This window comes from Myotis lucifugus, unplaced genomic scaffold, assembly GCF_000147115.1.
Source record: "Myotis lucifugus unplaced genomic scaffold, Myoluc2.0 scaffold_5, whole genome shotgun sequence".
In the NCBI taxonomy this organism is placed as follows: Eukaryota; Metazoa; Chordata; class Mammalia; order Chiroptera; family Vespertilionidae; genus Myotis; species Myotis lucifugus.
This window is the reverse complement of record NW_005871053.1, coordinates 15,836,767-15,853,454: the sequence shown is the minus strand read 5'-3', so window position 1 is coordinate 15,853,454 and position 16,688 is coordinate 15,836,767. Positions and strand designations below refer to the sequence as shown.

Genomic DNA, 16,688 nt, shown 5'->3' with positions numbered 1-16,688 from the left:
GTTTTTGGTTTGTTTTGTTTTTGACAGACAACTGTTAGTTTTTATTTCGTAATCATAAACTTAACTCTGCAATCCAGTTAGACTGGGAAGGGGTAAGGAAATTATGGAACCCAATGAACTATGGCAAGAGCACAAAGATTTATAGAACATTCCAAGCACATCGGGGTGAAGGGGTGCTCTCCTGAGCTACAGAAGGAATGATCTGGTGGTTAAGATAAAACACAAGTCAAATTTATTAGAGTTGCCCACAGTCAGCAATGGAGATCTTCTTGCTGGTCTTGCCATTCCTGGACCCAAAGGGCTCCACGGCTGTCACAATATCCAGGCCTCCCTTCACCTGGCCAAGACCACATGCTTGCCAGCCAACCACTCAGGCTTGGCAATGCAGATGAAAAACTGGGCGCCGTATGTGCTGGGTCCTGCATTTGCCATGGACAAGATGCCAGGACCTGTATGTTTTAGGATGAAGTTCTCATCCTCAAATTTCTCCCCTCAGTGGTTCTCAACCTTCCTATTGTGGCGACCCTATAATACAGTTCCTCATGTCGTGGTGACCCCCAACCATAAAATTATTTTCGTTGCTACTTCATAACTGTAATTTTGCTACTGTTATGAATCATAATGTAAATATCTGATATGCTATATGTGTTTTCCGATGGTCGCGACCCACAGGTTGAGAACCGCTTGGACTTGCCGCCTTTGCCATATGGCGTGTGAAGTCACCACCCTGTCACATAAATCCCGGAATAATTCTGTGAAAGCAGGAACCTTTAAAACCAAATCCTTTCTCCCCAGTGCTCAGAGCATGGGAGTTTTCTGCTGTCTTTGGAACTTTGTCTGCAAACAGCTCGAAGGAGGCACGGCCCAAGTGCTCCCCGTTGATGGCGATGTCGAAGAACACGGTGGGGTTCACCAGGGCTGGTCATGGGCGGCTCCAGGGCTGCGTGTCTGCAAAGCGGGCTCTATTTTTTTGTGTGTATGTGTTTTATTCTTGTTGTTATTTTTTCCCTTTTTGGAATATAAGTTATTCTTAGGTGAAATTCATTTAAACTGTACCCAGTCTCTTTTTTTATACATAATTAGTACCTGAAAATGTGAAACATATAGTGTATATTATCAAATGACTTCTGCAACATAACAAAATTGTAAAAATATAAGAACTATAAATAAACACGATTTTAGAATCGTGGTGTCTTTGGTGCTATATTTCCAACATTTCATATATATTCTATAATTATATATATTTTCTTATCACTCAAACTCATGGACAGCCAGCTTAAGTCCAATGAGCTTCTAAATGAGGTTTAAGACTCATTATTTTCAGCACGTATTTTCATCTTTTTCATAATTGTTTTTCTAAGTTTAATAGTCTACACTTTATAAGAATAATCTTTTTCTATTTTATAGTCACTTTTATAGGTTAATGGCAAAATACAATAAATCGTCATTAGTTGCCCAAACACTTGCCCAAAGTGGCAAGACTCCAAAAAAGAATAGTTGGCTGCCAAATAGAAACACCAAGAAATTAGTTGACCAAAATTTTTTTTTGAGAAATCAGTGTAGATTATATACGAGCCTGGACTATGTGCAAGTCCAAGGAAAACGTATGGCAGAATGGTTTTTAGAGTGGAATGTAGAGGCAAATAAACCAGAATATGAATCCCAATTCTAGGTGTGCTTAGTATTTTATGATTTCCTCAACCATAAAATGAGTGTGGTATTAACACTTGTCTTAATCAGTGCAGGCTACTCTAACAAATAACCATCGTATGAGTGCCTTAAACAACAAATGTCTCTTTCTCACCATTCTGGAGGCTAGAAATCCATGTTCAAGGTGCCAGCATGACCAGGTTCTGGTGAGGGACTTCTTCTGGGTTGCAGACTGCTGACTTTTCCTTGTATCCTCAAATGTGGTTAGAGGGTAAGCTGGCTTCTTGGCCTCTTAATATAAGGGGACTAATTCCATTCATGAGGATTCTACCCCCATTACCTAATTGCCTCCCTATACCATCACATTAGGGGTTAGATTTCAATGTATGAATTTTGGGAGAACACAATGAATTAGTTCACGTTTATCTTAAGGATCAAATGACATGGTGCAGGTAAATTACAATTTCTGACATATAGTAAAGACAATAAATATTAGTTATCATTATTGTTATAATTTTAATTATTATAAGTATTATACTTTAGCACCAGGAATTCAACAGAATCTATAATACTAAGATTAACTCCTTATTGCTCTTTGGCATTCAGATCAAGCATGCAGCAATAATTGATTTGAGCACAGATCTCATAGCTAGATAGAGGTACTAGATACTTTAGCCTAATGGTACAGAGTAATCAGAAGTTGCTCAGTTTAAGAAAGAGAAATCTTTTGCAACTTTTAGCAAAATATTACTTGGGTCTCTCATCAAAACAAAAGGTTCTTCCTAAGTTACATATACCTGATTCAAATGGGTTGATTTGTCTCAGGTCAAAGATAAATCAATGCTTGGTTTAGGAAAAAAAAACTCAGTCTCCTAGATCATTTATTATTTTTATTAATTTTAATTATGTCATTGGTCAAGTTTAATATATTAATAACACTTAATGAAGCAGACTTCATCATTGAATGGATTCTGACTGATAATCAAAGTGAACACTTTAAAATGAAGTATACGCTATTTCTAACCACTTGGACACCATTTGGTATGGCCAAGAGCAATTTACTGAATGGTGTCAGGAGAATCTAGATAATTGTATACTAGAAAAAGTAGGGTAAAATCACATCCCTCCATGTAAACTTACAACAGTATATTTCTGTGAATATTAACAAATGTGATTTTTCCTCCAAGAAGAAGAGAATTATGCTTAGTATTAATCACAACTTTAAATTGAAATGGAGCCGAAACCGGTTTGGCTCAGTGGATAGAGCGTCGGCCTGCGGACTGAAAGGTCCCAGGTTCGATTCCGGTCAAGGGCATGTACCTGGGTTGCGGGCACATCCCCAGTAGGAGATGTGCAGGAGGCAGCTGATCGATGTTTCTAACTCTCTATCTCTCTCCCTTCCTCTCTGTAAAAAATCAATAAAACATATTTTTAAAAAAATAAATTGAAATGGAATAGTTCAATAAGGGTTAAGCATGATGTTTAGAATCTAGTTGTATACTCTTGCCAAGGAAAGCAACATGGACATTTGCCTTGAGATGAGAGGAAAGCATAGTTTTAACCAAAATTTTATGTTTGTTAATATAATCCCAATGCTAAATCAGCTTTAGAAACCAATGGAACTAGAACAGGGATGGCTCTAGGTAATAAATTATTGAAATCACTATGAGAGACCTGTCTCCTAGACAAAGACTTTATAGAAAGAAGAATAATGACATTTTAAATTTGCAAACAATAACTGTTAAAAATAATCAGTCAATAACTAAGATAAATTGCCCTGAGCCTTAAATATGTCTTTAGCAAATTGAAAGAGAAATACAACTGGATGATTCAATGATATTCTTTGGCAACATTTCAAGGAAATTAAAAAGCATAATGTGAACATTTTTGTCAGGCCTCAGTAGTGCTGGTGAATATTCTATAAACAATGATATTTCAGCATTATCCCTGGTCACAATCATACCAGATGTTATAATTCCAATTGTTATTCCCTGGCTCATAATGAAAAGAAAGGGAAAAATTATCCTTCTATTTATGACAATAAGAAAAAGGTAACTATTTTATAGACTATCAGTTCAAAGATGGTAGGCTGGATAGTTTTACCTTAAACAGACTATATTATAGCGGCAAATACTGACAGTGTGTAGGTACGATGTCCTGTTTTCTCAAAATTCAGCTTGAATTTTGCTCAATTCACAGTATTTCAGAAGAAAACTGAAAGAGACATAACCTCTGCAGTAGTCAGTGGCAACTTTCTATGAGATTGGAAATGTATTCACTGTGAAAATATTGAGTCACTAAGCCTTCAGACTGCATTCCAAAAGTCTACTAGAGACATTTCAATCAAGGGTGTGCGAATGTGACAGCCAGGCCATTTGGGCTAAAAAGCATTGTACAGAATTATGTTGGTGAATTTAGTGCCCTCCAAATAACCTCATGTGTGGCCATGATATTAAGTCATGGAGAAACCTATTCATAAGTTGAATAATTTTTTCCAAAAAAATGGGAAAAAAGAAAGAGTCTTGAATTCCCCATAAGAATGCTAGATTACCCCATGTCCCAATGGAATGATTCGCTTTCATTTCCAATAGCAGTAAAGCCTATTGACCCCCGTGGTGTTATCCTTCTTGCTGCTCATGCAGTACTTTCTTTAATCTCTCGGATCAAAGATTGGTCAATAAAAATCATCTCTGCTTTTGTGGGGAGCAAACAAACTACACTCAGTCCTATGATAATTGTAAGTTTTCACAAAATCCCAGAGAAAGAAATCCTCGTGTGTTATTAAATTCGCAAAGGAAAAAAAAAACTTGTTTTCTATTTGGTGAGCCATGTAAAATGCACTAGGTTTTCTCACAGAAAGTACAGATTACCTCTCTTGGGGAGTTGTTATTCTGTTTTTTTCCCCCTTCTTTCTAAAAATTTTAAATGAATTTTGAATCAGTGAAAGATCTCTTACCAATGACCCTGAACACTGAAGTCCAATTTTTCTGCAGAAAAAAATTACATGGAGGTGTCATTTTGAAAAAAGAACATCAATATAAATGACAGCCTCAATATGAACTGCCCTTTGCAATAAAGGAAACATGCCTCAATCCCAAACGAAAAGGACAACTTCTTTGGGGAAAGAGTAGACTGGTTGTTTTCTCCATTAAAGTTTGGTCAACTTTGCTAAGTAGTAGCAAGTTTCAGGAGAAGGTGGAAATAATATCTAGGTTTTGTTAGGTCAGTGATGAGACTCACTTCATTGACTTATTTCAAAATAGATCATCTTGCAGTCACTCAGGCGAGATTCATGGTTCCACTGAATTAATTTCAAAGTTGACAAATTGCTAATTTAGTAGGGCACATGTTGCCATTTCCAACCACATTAAGCTTTTAAATTTTTATTTCAATTTCCTAATTGCTGTTCATAAGAACACATACTACCTTCTGAACTTTTTTTCCATCCTTGTTTAAATAAAATAAATAATTAGTAATTAATAAATTAAAATAAAAAGTAATGGGAAATTAACACTTTGCAGAAGTGAACTCTGTGGAGGATATTCTGGTACCTTTACCATCACAAGGAAATAATGATCAATTTCAATGATATTTATAATACCAATTATGTGAGATGGATATTCTAAACTCCGCTAGGCATTTTGTGTAATGCATTAGGAGGAAAGAAGTAACTGAAAACATGAAAATCTATAAGGACTATCAAATACAAAGTAGCAGAATCGATTGCCAGGGAGATAGAACACATTCTACACTGAGGTTTACATTTTCACATATTATGATCTATATTAACATGAGTATTACTACTGGTATTCTCTGTATAAATATGATTTAAATAATTGTGGGTTATTGGGAATCAATATCTGCCTACTCCATATCTTATGGGACTATTATAAAAATAAATGAAAGCATTTACTTTCAAATCATCAAAAACTAAGATTAAATATATCCAAAAATTATTGGTACTCACTATTATTTGAGAAAATAATTCAATGAAACTTTGTCATATTTATAAAAGAGTCATTATGATTTTTTTAAATAATAATAATAGGAGCATTGGTTTGATGTTAGAGAGACTTAGGCTACAATTCCAGACCCATGACTTATCCTTATTTACAGAGTCCTTATGCTTATTTAGTTATTGTTTTCTTCTTTTACAAAATTGACATTTAAAAAATATATATCACTGCTTTGTGGTATGGATTAAATATAAATGCTACATTTAAAAAAAATGCCTGCTGCCACTCTTGGCTTACTCTAAGTACTCTAAATAGCTAACTTTTATGGAGTACTTACTATTGTCAGTCCTCAAACTGAGTACTTTTCTTATATGAATTCATTTAAACTCCAAACTAAGCTACAAGATGCTGACCACATTTTTTGATGAGGAAATAAGGGCACAGATAACTTTGGTAACTTTCCTAAGATCATTGACTTAGAGAGTGACAGAGGCAGGATTTGAAACCTACATGGTCTGCCTCAAGAGCATGAACTCTTGGACACCACACTAAAATCCATCTCTCGTTAACAAGAACTATTAATTTGTCAGTTACTTATGTTAACATGTATAGCAGTGTCTTACACTGCAAGTACTTCAGGCTTGCATTCTTTTAACTTGGGGTCAAAGCCTGGCTTTGTCCTGCAATGATGTCAACATGTCATGATGTCAACATGGGCAGCTCATTGAATATCTCTTTCTTCTTCACTAGTAATATGAGGAACTGACTTTCAGTGCTGCAGAGTTGACAAAAGATTGTGCATATAATATACTTAATAATTATGATATTTCAGTAGGTCATGGTGTACTCTGGGGGGAAAAATTCTACCCGAACCCAGTGACCCAAATGCTTTGTGATTTCATGGTTTTCAGACTGTTCTTCCCAAATCCAGGCCCCTGGACCCTCATGAAGAGTCAAACAGGAACCTGAACTCACTCAACCCCAAACAATCAGAACTTCTTATTTGTACTTAATTTTCATACTCCCACTAAGAGTATATTGAAAACAGAGCAAAAATATTTTAAATCTCTGAATTCAGAGATGTACCTTCCAGCCAAAATTTAATTATTCTATCATTGCCACTTAGATCACATGCTAACAAAATTTGGCAATGCTAATTAATTTAAATGTAAATCACTTTTAAGAAAGTATATAAAAACTGTATGTTTCTAAGTTTCAAGAAAGTTTAGTTAAATCATTTAATTTCAAAATGATGTTTGGGAAGACTCTACTTTTCTATCACTGGTCTGACTTGTGGTCACTAATAGTCAATCCTTATGACTGATACCATCTCAAAATTTATAATGTAAATACCTCGCAGTTAAAACTAGTCATGAAGAAGTAATTCTACACCATTGCATTTATTCACACATTCAAAAATACTTATTAGGCATTTATTGAAACTCATGTAGCAACCACTATAAAAGAAATACATATTTTATATAGAAAACTAAAAATACAGAAATGTATAGAGAATATTTTGATCTACTTTCAGACTTTCTACAGTTTTTATATAGTTTCACCTATTGCATGAACAAAACTGCATGAATTAAGCTTAAGTAATATGATTTTCTGGCTAAAAGAATAATACATACTTATTACACCAATATTAGGATATGCAGAAAATTAAAATGAAGAAAAAATTCACACAGAATTCATAACAATGAAAATTTTCATTAGCAGTTATTGTATTTTCTTAATATAATGTCTCATGCGTTGTTTAAAATAGTTGAGATCATTTTGTATGTTCTGATTTTTCTGTGTACTTAGCACAGCATCATTCAGATAGCATGGATGGAAAGGAAGTTAGGATGGAAGCAGTAAATGACTTCTGACAGTGAATAGTCTGTCAAATTAAAACAAAACACTATGTCTCAGATCATTCAATAGGTTTAAGATACGTTAGAATTAATTACTGAAGAATCATGGAAATATAAAAAAGTTAAAAAGGCCATATTGTTCTTCTATGTAATTCTGCTGTGGATAAATGTAGGGGGGGGGGGGGAGACGTCTTTACTAGGTCTCTTAACTTAAAAATTCTTAGCATGAGCTGAAACAGAATTCCATCAAGATTGGTTAAAATCTTCATCCTTGACATCTATAATCTTCTCTCCTAACATATTTATTTCTTAATGCTGCTTATTGGGATATGATCTCAAAGTTTTAAGCAATTTCCCCCCAAAACTGATGAGTACAGGAATCACCTGTGGGCCCTGTTTAAATGCAGATTCTGATTGAATAGGTGGGATAAGATGGGAGATCCCTCTTTTCTCACAAGCTCCCAGGGGACGGAGATGCTGCTGGTCCACAAGCCATGTCCAGCTCCCACAACCCAGTAACGCAGGGGTGAGATGCCCCTGGTCGTTGCCAGATACAGAACCCAGGCTTCTGTGTCAGGGCGCCCACTTGGCAAGAAGAAAGAAGCTGCCCGTTCTCTTTTAAGTGATTGAGACTGCTCAGTTTCTTCCTTAAAAATGATTTACAAGCCACAGATTGATTTTGTATTTTGATTTTCATTATTTCCTGTGCTTTCATATGCCTGTTAGTGGGTATTATGAGAAAAGGCAACAGGGACAATGAACTCTTAAGCATTTAAATCAGAAGTTTGATTATATTTAAAATGAAAAAGGGGTGTAATGTCACATGAGTGGCTGTAACAGCCAGCCGTGAAGAAGTTGGAAAGGAGGAGCTGCCCAGCAAGTTGTAAGAATAATGACTCTCCCACAGGACACAAAACTACCTTTTTTATTCCGATTTCTTTCAATGCAAAGTGTTCAAGTGATATCAGCAGGCTAAACCTGTGGTGCCGACAGGTGAGTGTAGACATATCCTGGGAGAGTCCCTGCCTGGGGCCAGGCACAGATGGCTGTCAGTGATCCTGGGCCACATTAAAAACCTCCTGCAGCATGAGAGCCAGCGCAGAATATAATTTAGACCACTGTTGGGAACAAAACAAAGTGGGAGAGAATTTCACTTTTAAATGTCCATTCTCCCCAAACAGAAATAAACAAAAACAATCTATCTACAGAGCATCATGCTCCCCCGAGGCAAATGATCACATCTCTGCATCAATTGCTTTCAGAGAGAGCTTCTGTGAGCCAGGATAATTAAGTGCCGCCCTGCCCAGAAGCAGGGGGATGGGTAGAGTGACCTCCTGAAGTCCCAGTCCTGTAATTGAGGAAATGGTACCTGACTCCTCCAGTGTAAGGACAGAAGTGGTGGTAGAGGAGTTAGCCGGCTCTGGTCGCCAAAAGGCATGGGGCTTTAACCCTCTCTCTGCCGTGCCAGAATGTTAGCAGGGAAAATGTCTTTCCTGCTGATGTCTGGAAGCAACCAAATCCTGTGGCCCTCTAATCCCAGTGGAAGTCATCCTGTAATTTTCTATTTGCATTAGGACATTCTCAGGGAAGTCTCAGAACCCTGTGGGTGGCTGAACTGTTTGGTAAACAAGCACAGATTTTGATTTTGATTTTTTTAACTTGTGGTTTGTACAGGAAAGGTACAGAATCAAAGGCCTTCATGTGTTTTCAGAGATCATCATTTAAAATTTTTTTATTTTATTTTTTCCATTACCATTTATCCCTCAATGGCCTCTTCCACCTTCACCCACCCTCCTCCACACACACCCCGTCTCCCTCCCCAACACCCTCCCCAACAGAGCTGTCAGCCTGCTCTCTATGAGTCTGTCTCTATTTTGCTTGGTAGTTCAGTTTGTTCATTAGATTCCACATATAAGTGAAATCTTGTGTACTTGTCTTTCTCTGACTGGCTCATTTCACTTAGCATAATGTTCTCCAGGTCTGAGACTAATTTTGAGTAATCCCCAATTATCCAGAATGGTGTTGGCTGAGAAAATTTTATTTTGAAAGTATAAGTTGCAAGAATTGAAAATTTGTACTTTATGTGGATGATTAGCTTCCAATGCCTTAGAATGCCTGGTCCTGAACTCTACTGCTAACCCTAACTGGCTGCTGTTGTACTGGGTAGCATTGGTAGGAAATGTGGACAAGAGACAGAATAAATTCGCAAATCTATTACCTATCTCTAAGAACAAAACCAAACAGAAAGCCAAACTCAACTACTAGTGGGATTCGAAGAGTCTTCATTGAATATGGAGAAGAGATATTATCATGAGGCATTTTGGGTGCTGGGAAACATTTCTATGTTGTTTAGTCCGGGCTGTAAATTTCCAGTTCAGAATTGGTAATACAAAAATGCAGTAGCCACAGGCCTCCCTGTCACGTCCTTTCTCAGGCTCCTCGGCATTTCCTTCATGAAAACAGCTTACACTTTATTTTTATTTTTTAATTGATTTTAGAGAGTTAGAGAGAGATAGAAACATGCATGCCCCACCTCAGGGATTGAGCCTGCAACCTGGGCATGTGCCCTGACCTGACTGGGAATGGAACCGTGACCTCATGGTTCATAGGTTGAAGCTCAACCACTGAGCCATGCTGGCTGGGCCAGCATGCAATTTTGTACTTGTAATTCCTCCTGCTCTTCCCAACTAGACTATAATTCTATGTTGACAGAAAACTATTGCTTTTTCCTTCTTGAATCCATAGCATTTATAAGCTTAGTACCTTATAAGTAGTAGGTCTTGCTAAATAGTCATAAGATACATTTTAAATAAATGTTGGATTTTTACATTAAATTTTTCTTGAACTAACAGAGGTTCATTGACCCTCTGATACAGACATTTTTTAGGTGTTCATTTTAGTCATAGGAATGGTGTATTTAAATATTAATACTTTTCATAGGACTATTGGTTTTATCTGTGAAACTGATTTCTCATTGTCCTACTATAGTAAACTATACAAGCAAATTGCTCCCATGTTATGGATGATGAGAAAGGAGGACAAAGATTCCCGATTAGCAAAATTAATATCCCAGATAAACAGGGAATTAAAAGCCAGATATGTAATCAGCTTCTTAAAATATTCTGTTACCTGTTCAACCACGAAGTACAACTCCCTCCATTACTAATAGAGTTCATCCATTAGCTCAATTATATTAATGGAAGCACTATTTAAATCACATGAATGCCTAATGACTTATTTTTAAATTTACAGGTATAGCAAATATACAGTATAAAAATACACCGGCATTCAATTAATACAGAGCACTTAATTATTTTATTTTTTATATATTGTAACTTATAACATTTTTTCTATAAGAAATAGAGACAACTCATTTCAAAATATCAAGGTTTCTTTTTTAAACAAAGCACTCAGATACTAAAAAAAAACACACAAAAAAAACTGAATACTTCATAAAGAAAATAGGTTGCTCTCCCCTAAAATTGCCTCTAATGTTAGCTGAATATTAATAAAATCCATAAACCATTAGTGCATTATAGCTGCTTTGTTCTGAATTACATAGACCTTTTATGTTTATTCCTCAGTGAAAATGCATAAAAAAATGAAATCCACTCTAATTGTACTCTCTGAAGATAGCTGGTGAAATCATTTCTAGCAGCTATAAATCAATTGTAGTATTAAAATGACCTGCCAGGTGCATCTTCTGGGTATCAGACTAATTAAGGGAATGTATTAATTGCAACTATTCATCAACAGCACCAACGTTGTTAAGTAACCCTTACAATGAATCTTTTTTACCATATTATCTAGCAATAAAACTGCAGTTTTATAAAATGCAAAGGGTAAAAAGAGAGAGAAAAAGAGAGAGAGAGAAAGCTGGAAGAACAGCTTCTGCTTTCACATTTCAGAAGGTCTTACAGAGTTGCAAGATGGCTAGAAAAGAATTTTTTCTTACAAAAAAATGTTTCACTTACCTTCATGCTTGGTTTCGATTGTATTTTATTTTATAAAAACACCTTGAATGTGTCCTAATAAGTTAATTCTGGATTTTAAAGCCCAGTTATTTTACTGCTCTTACTTTAGTATATTATAAATGAACTAGAGGCCTGATGCATGAAATTCATGCAAGGGGCTCGGCCCTCCCAGCCCAGGCTTCATCTGGAAGGTCATCCGGAAGGACGTCTGGAAGGCCGTTCAGCTGGTCAATCTAATTAGCATATTAGCTCTTTATTATATAGGATATGTAAACATGTATATGTGTGCATGTATAAAACCCCACTGCATGGTTGCATAAGTGTGTGTGTGTGTGTGTGTGTAGGTATAGCCTTCCTCAGATGGAAGTCAATTAAGCTGTAATGGTAATTAGTATCAAAAGAATGTCAGAGAAATGTAGACTTTGATCTTAAGTAGTAAACTGAATAGGCTTTTGAAATTAATTTCAAATGACTGCCATATCGGTATTACACTTTCCATTCCTCAAAGGAGAAAAGAAGTGTAAAATCTAGAAAATTGTTACAAAACTCAAAATGTTTTTTCTTTGTTAACGAGCCAAATTCTTAGAAAGCATTAAGTGGCTCCCTAGTTTTAAGACAAATATTGATTTGCTTTGTCATCATGGTAATACTTTTGAGTTTGGCTCTCTTTAGCACTAGAAATAACACGGGTGACACGATGACAAACTCCAAGTGGGAAAGACTGCTATTTTCTACTCTTCTGGTGCAAATGACTCAGAGACTCTGAATTGACCCTGAATATCCCTGAATAACAGTTCTCAAAGCTGGTTGTAGACTTCTGACAATGTGATTCTTTTCCGATCAGGTCTTGGCAATCTGTTATTTTTTGGGGGGGAGTTTCTCTGCAAGGAATCTGTTCCTTATTTAGAACATTCTGAGTCCACCAGGTCCAGAGTAGATTGGGCTCTAGAGTGACGCCACTTTACAGCAGCACATCTGAGCCCCTACAGAACAGATAGGGAGACTGAATTAGTGGGATCGGTAGTTACACACCCTAACGCTCTCAATGGTAGTAAGAGGAGTACTTACTATATCGGTTGCTCCAACATAAGTTGCCTATTGGTATTTGACCATGACCAAGCAGCCTCAGGTAAAGCTGGCATCTAAGGCTTGTGCTGAGGCAAAGAAATTCCCCTCCTCCTGCATGGGTAGAATTTTAAGGTGGGACAAGAAATTTGTTTAGCAACTGCCCTAAGACTAAGAAGAATCTTCTGCAGCTTCTAAAATGAGCACTCTGGAGATAAGAAATTGACAGGCACGGTTGGAAACTTCTGCTTGGTTGAGTAAACCATTTAGTTCCCCCAGGGGGAAGTAAAGTCACCAGCCCACATCATGGATTGGAGCTCTAAGTTCACTCTTCCTCTCTATTTCCCAAGGAGCTAAAATAAAAGAAATTTTAAAAAGGACTGGAGGCTAAAGGGGCAGACAAAACCTCCCATGTAAGGGCAACAGGGGCAGAGCTTCAGGCGAGAGAGCCCAACAACCCCCGGAAAGCCGGGGCAACAGGAAGTCATTCATGTGAGCAGCTCTGCCGCCAGGGAGCAGAGCGGGACATCGGAGCAGTCAGGACCAGCTTTGTAAAGAGGTCGTCATTCGGAGTCTGGGAGACAGTGGGCAGAACACTGATTTGAGTTTGCCGAAGAAAACGTTCAGGCTTCTGTACTCTCTAGTGGTGTAAAAAAGAAGAGGGCTGAAAAGATCAAACATATGAACAATCAAATGGCAATCAATACATATCTACCAACAACTGAATCTAAAAATCAAAATAAATAAACAAGGAATCTAATGAACAAAAACTGATGAATAAAATAGAACCAGAGGCATGGAAACGTGGAAGTGACTGACAAATCTCAGAGGGAAGGGGGGAGGGGCGGGAAGAGATCAACCAGAGAACTTAGATGCAGGCATCCATTACCTATGGACACAGACAATAGGGTTGTGAAGACCTGCTGTGGGGCAGGAACTGGGTGGAGGGGGGCAATGAGGCGAAAAGGAGGGATCTCTGTAATACTCTTAACAATAAAGACTTCCTTTTAAAAAGTCACCCAATTTTCATATATTCTTAAAGAAAACAAGAAATATGTTCTTTTAAAAGTGTTATCTACAAACAGGATCAGTTCACTTATTGATGCTAATCAAGGAGAGTAGAAAAGGAAATAATCCCAAAGTCACTTTGGGCTCTGAAATTGTGTTTGGATATTTCCTTTGGATACAGGGATGCTGCATGAGACTGCTTTTGCTTTTATTTCTCTATTCGTGACAAGTTCAAAAAGGGAAAACAATTGGTTTGATCACCTCTCAGATTTATTCCTTGCATCTTTGTGATTTCTTGACAACATACAAAACAAAATAAACTTAATTCAGAACATGCTTGTAAGCTATTCAATTTTCCCAGGTGGTCCCATTGGTTGACGCTTTCTTGAAATTCTCCCCATGCAGGGAATAATTAACTCCCACTCAAACTGACATTTTGTATTGCTCTTCATCTTTCTGTGCATAATATCAAAGGCAGGATTATACCTGACAACATTCAAACTCATAAATATACTATCATATTTTCCATGTCGCTCTCTTTTTTTTTTAACCTTTGAAGCAGAGTCCATCATCCATTAATTCTTCCAAGTCTGTTCATGGTCAGGCCTGCTCCTTCACCTATATGATGTAAAACAGCATTTTTCAGATATTTTTGCCTCCCCGTTCTCCCCTCCATCTTATAGGTAAAGGAATTTATTTTTCCAGCATTTTGATTGTGTTAGTTCACTTTTCTGGTCTCCTCTTGGGTCATGCATCCTCTGAAATTTGAACTGCAGTTCCAAAGGAAAGTGCTTTTTTTAAGCAGCATCCTGTAGAAAATATTTTCTCAGTCTTCTCAAGAAAGTCAGTTTCTTCTTGCTCATTGCCACCACCCTACCTTGTGCACATCTCTGTTCATAACACTTTTTACTCTGAAGAATATTGGTTCATTATTTGATGCCTCATTAAACTGTTATCTCCCCGAAAGCAGGAATCATGATTTACATATCTTATCAATCCAACACCTAGTATTTTTCTTGGTAGAAAGCAGTACTGTTTGTTGAATAAATAAATGAAGAATCTATTAATCACCATCACCACCATTGCAATGTTACACATATGCCACTCTTCCTCTCAACTCTATCCAATGAGTCCTGCTTAAAAGATCCCCTACAAAATTCACTTTATCTTGTGTCCAAATTATAGCACAGGCATTTCCTCTAAACTTGAATGACCTTTCCCTTTCTCAACTCTGGTCCTTTCAAAGTGCTGATCAATATTAACCTTATCTCTTTAAGAAATGTTTTTATCCCAACTAACTCTACAAGTCATTTTGCAACTTGGTTGAAGAGGAGGAGGAAGAGGAAGAGGAGGATTGAATACCATCAACTAAAAGCCTTTCATGTTAATTTCTGTATATCAAGTATCTATTTTCCTTACAACAGTTTGAAATATATGGAATGAATGTAACATTATTCCCATTTACAGATGGAATGACTGAAGCTGAAAACATAATCAATAACCTGTTAACATCAACCTTCTTTTGCAACTGACTAGGACACAGTCTTGTATTAAAGAATGAACAAGGTCTTCAGAGTCTGAGAGATCTCCTTCCAAATTCTATCTCGACCATATGTGACCTACCGGACTGCTCAAGGAGTCTGACCTTTAGTATGCTAATTTACAAAACAGGAGGGTAAGAAGTCTAAGAATTTAGTTACCTTTTCCTTATCCCCAGTTATATTATAGTCTACATGTAGTCATCAATAAATGGCTTTGGTGACATGATGTTTATAGTACTTAGTGTCTTTTACTCCCTACATGCACAATATAAAGGAAGAAAATGGATTTACGTTCTTTTTCATTTCCCCAAAATACTTACCAATTTTTCTTACTTTTAGCACTGTCTGGAATGGCATTGCATTATTTAATATTTTAAAAAGTTAATAAACTGTTGGAATTCATAATTAATCATACAGAAACTATGTACATAACTAGACCTACTACTACTACTACTACTACTAAAGAAAAATAATAAATTAAGAAAAATATAACTGTAATACACTGCAAAATGGGAGAATTTCCTGATAGCAAAGTCAGGTAAAAAAAGAAGAAAAAAAGTTTAGAAATCCTAATGTTGTGTCCATTTTGTTAAGGGAGGCTTTACCAGGGTAACATCATTTAAAATACTTGTCTAATGGAACCTTTAATATATACCCGAATGATCATTTCTCCTTCTTAAAATCACATGGGGAGATTTGACAGCCTCGATTTCTTAATGTAGCTGTTTGAAACACTGGTGTGTGACACACGTCTCTATGCTTAGTTAAAGCCCTCTGCAGCCTTAAAACCGGAACCAAACGTCTCCTGTCAAGGAAGAGCCTTAGCACATGGTAATATAACCAAATGTTACAATTTATCTTTTGACTGCCCTGGAATTTTCCTGTCAGGGAGCTATTTCTAACTGGTCTAGTCACATTCTTCATCACATTCCTCGGTTTTTGCTTCTGACACAGTCAGATGGGGCTCCTGGAAATTATTGATCAGCTGTGGTCCTGCAGTGAGCGTCTGAAGGCCATTCAGCGACACTGCCGGCCAGGGAGTGCAACGTGCTGCAAGTGGTGGTGAAATTCCCACCATGCGGCTTCCTTTAGCTCACTGACGCTTCAAAGGGAAGCCTGAAAAGCAGAGCGGCGACTGATGTGGATGGTGAGAGAAGGAAACGCAGGTGGGATTTAAGGGTAACATCAAGAAAACATGTGTTAAAAAACATAAAACTCTCTCGGGGGCTTGTGGGCACCCTCCCCAGCACTGCCATTTCGACAACACCCGCTCTCCGCAGTCCTTTATTCTCCGGTCTTCTCAAAGGGCTACTGAGCCACAAGCAATCACACAACAGGGAGCACTTATGTCAGCCCCACACACATTTCTGGGAACTGAAATATGAGGTGTGGCTAAGTAGACCTCCCTGTTGCCAGGGTCTACATATTTTATCTGCAAACTCACTCCCTAGAATTGTTCTCCTATTACTGCCCTGATTATAGCTAAAAACAATAAATGAAAATATGCTGAAAGATGACAGTCCAGAGTCATAATGGAAATTACAGGCACATAAAGTAGCGCGGAGGTGCCCAGCTGGCCATTTGACAAGGAGTACAGATGTCCTGTCCAGACACAGCAGAGCAGCCCACCTCTCC

The 16,688-nt window shown here is 37.2% G+C and overlaps 1 pseudogene; it reads right to left on the bottom strand.

The window, feature by feature from the left end:
- Positions 1–209: 209 nt before the first annotated feature.
- On the bottom strand, positions 210–16,131 carry LOC106694632 (annotated as a pseudogene).
- Between the last annotated feature and the right edge of the window lie 557 nt (positions 16,132–16,688).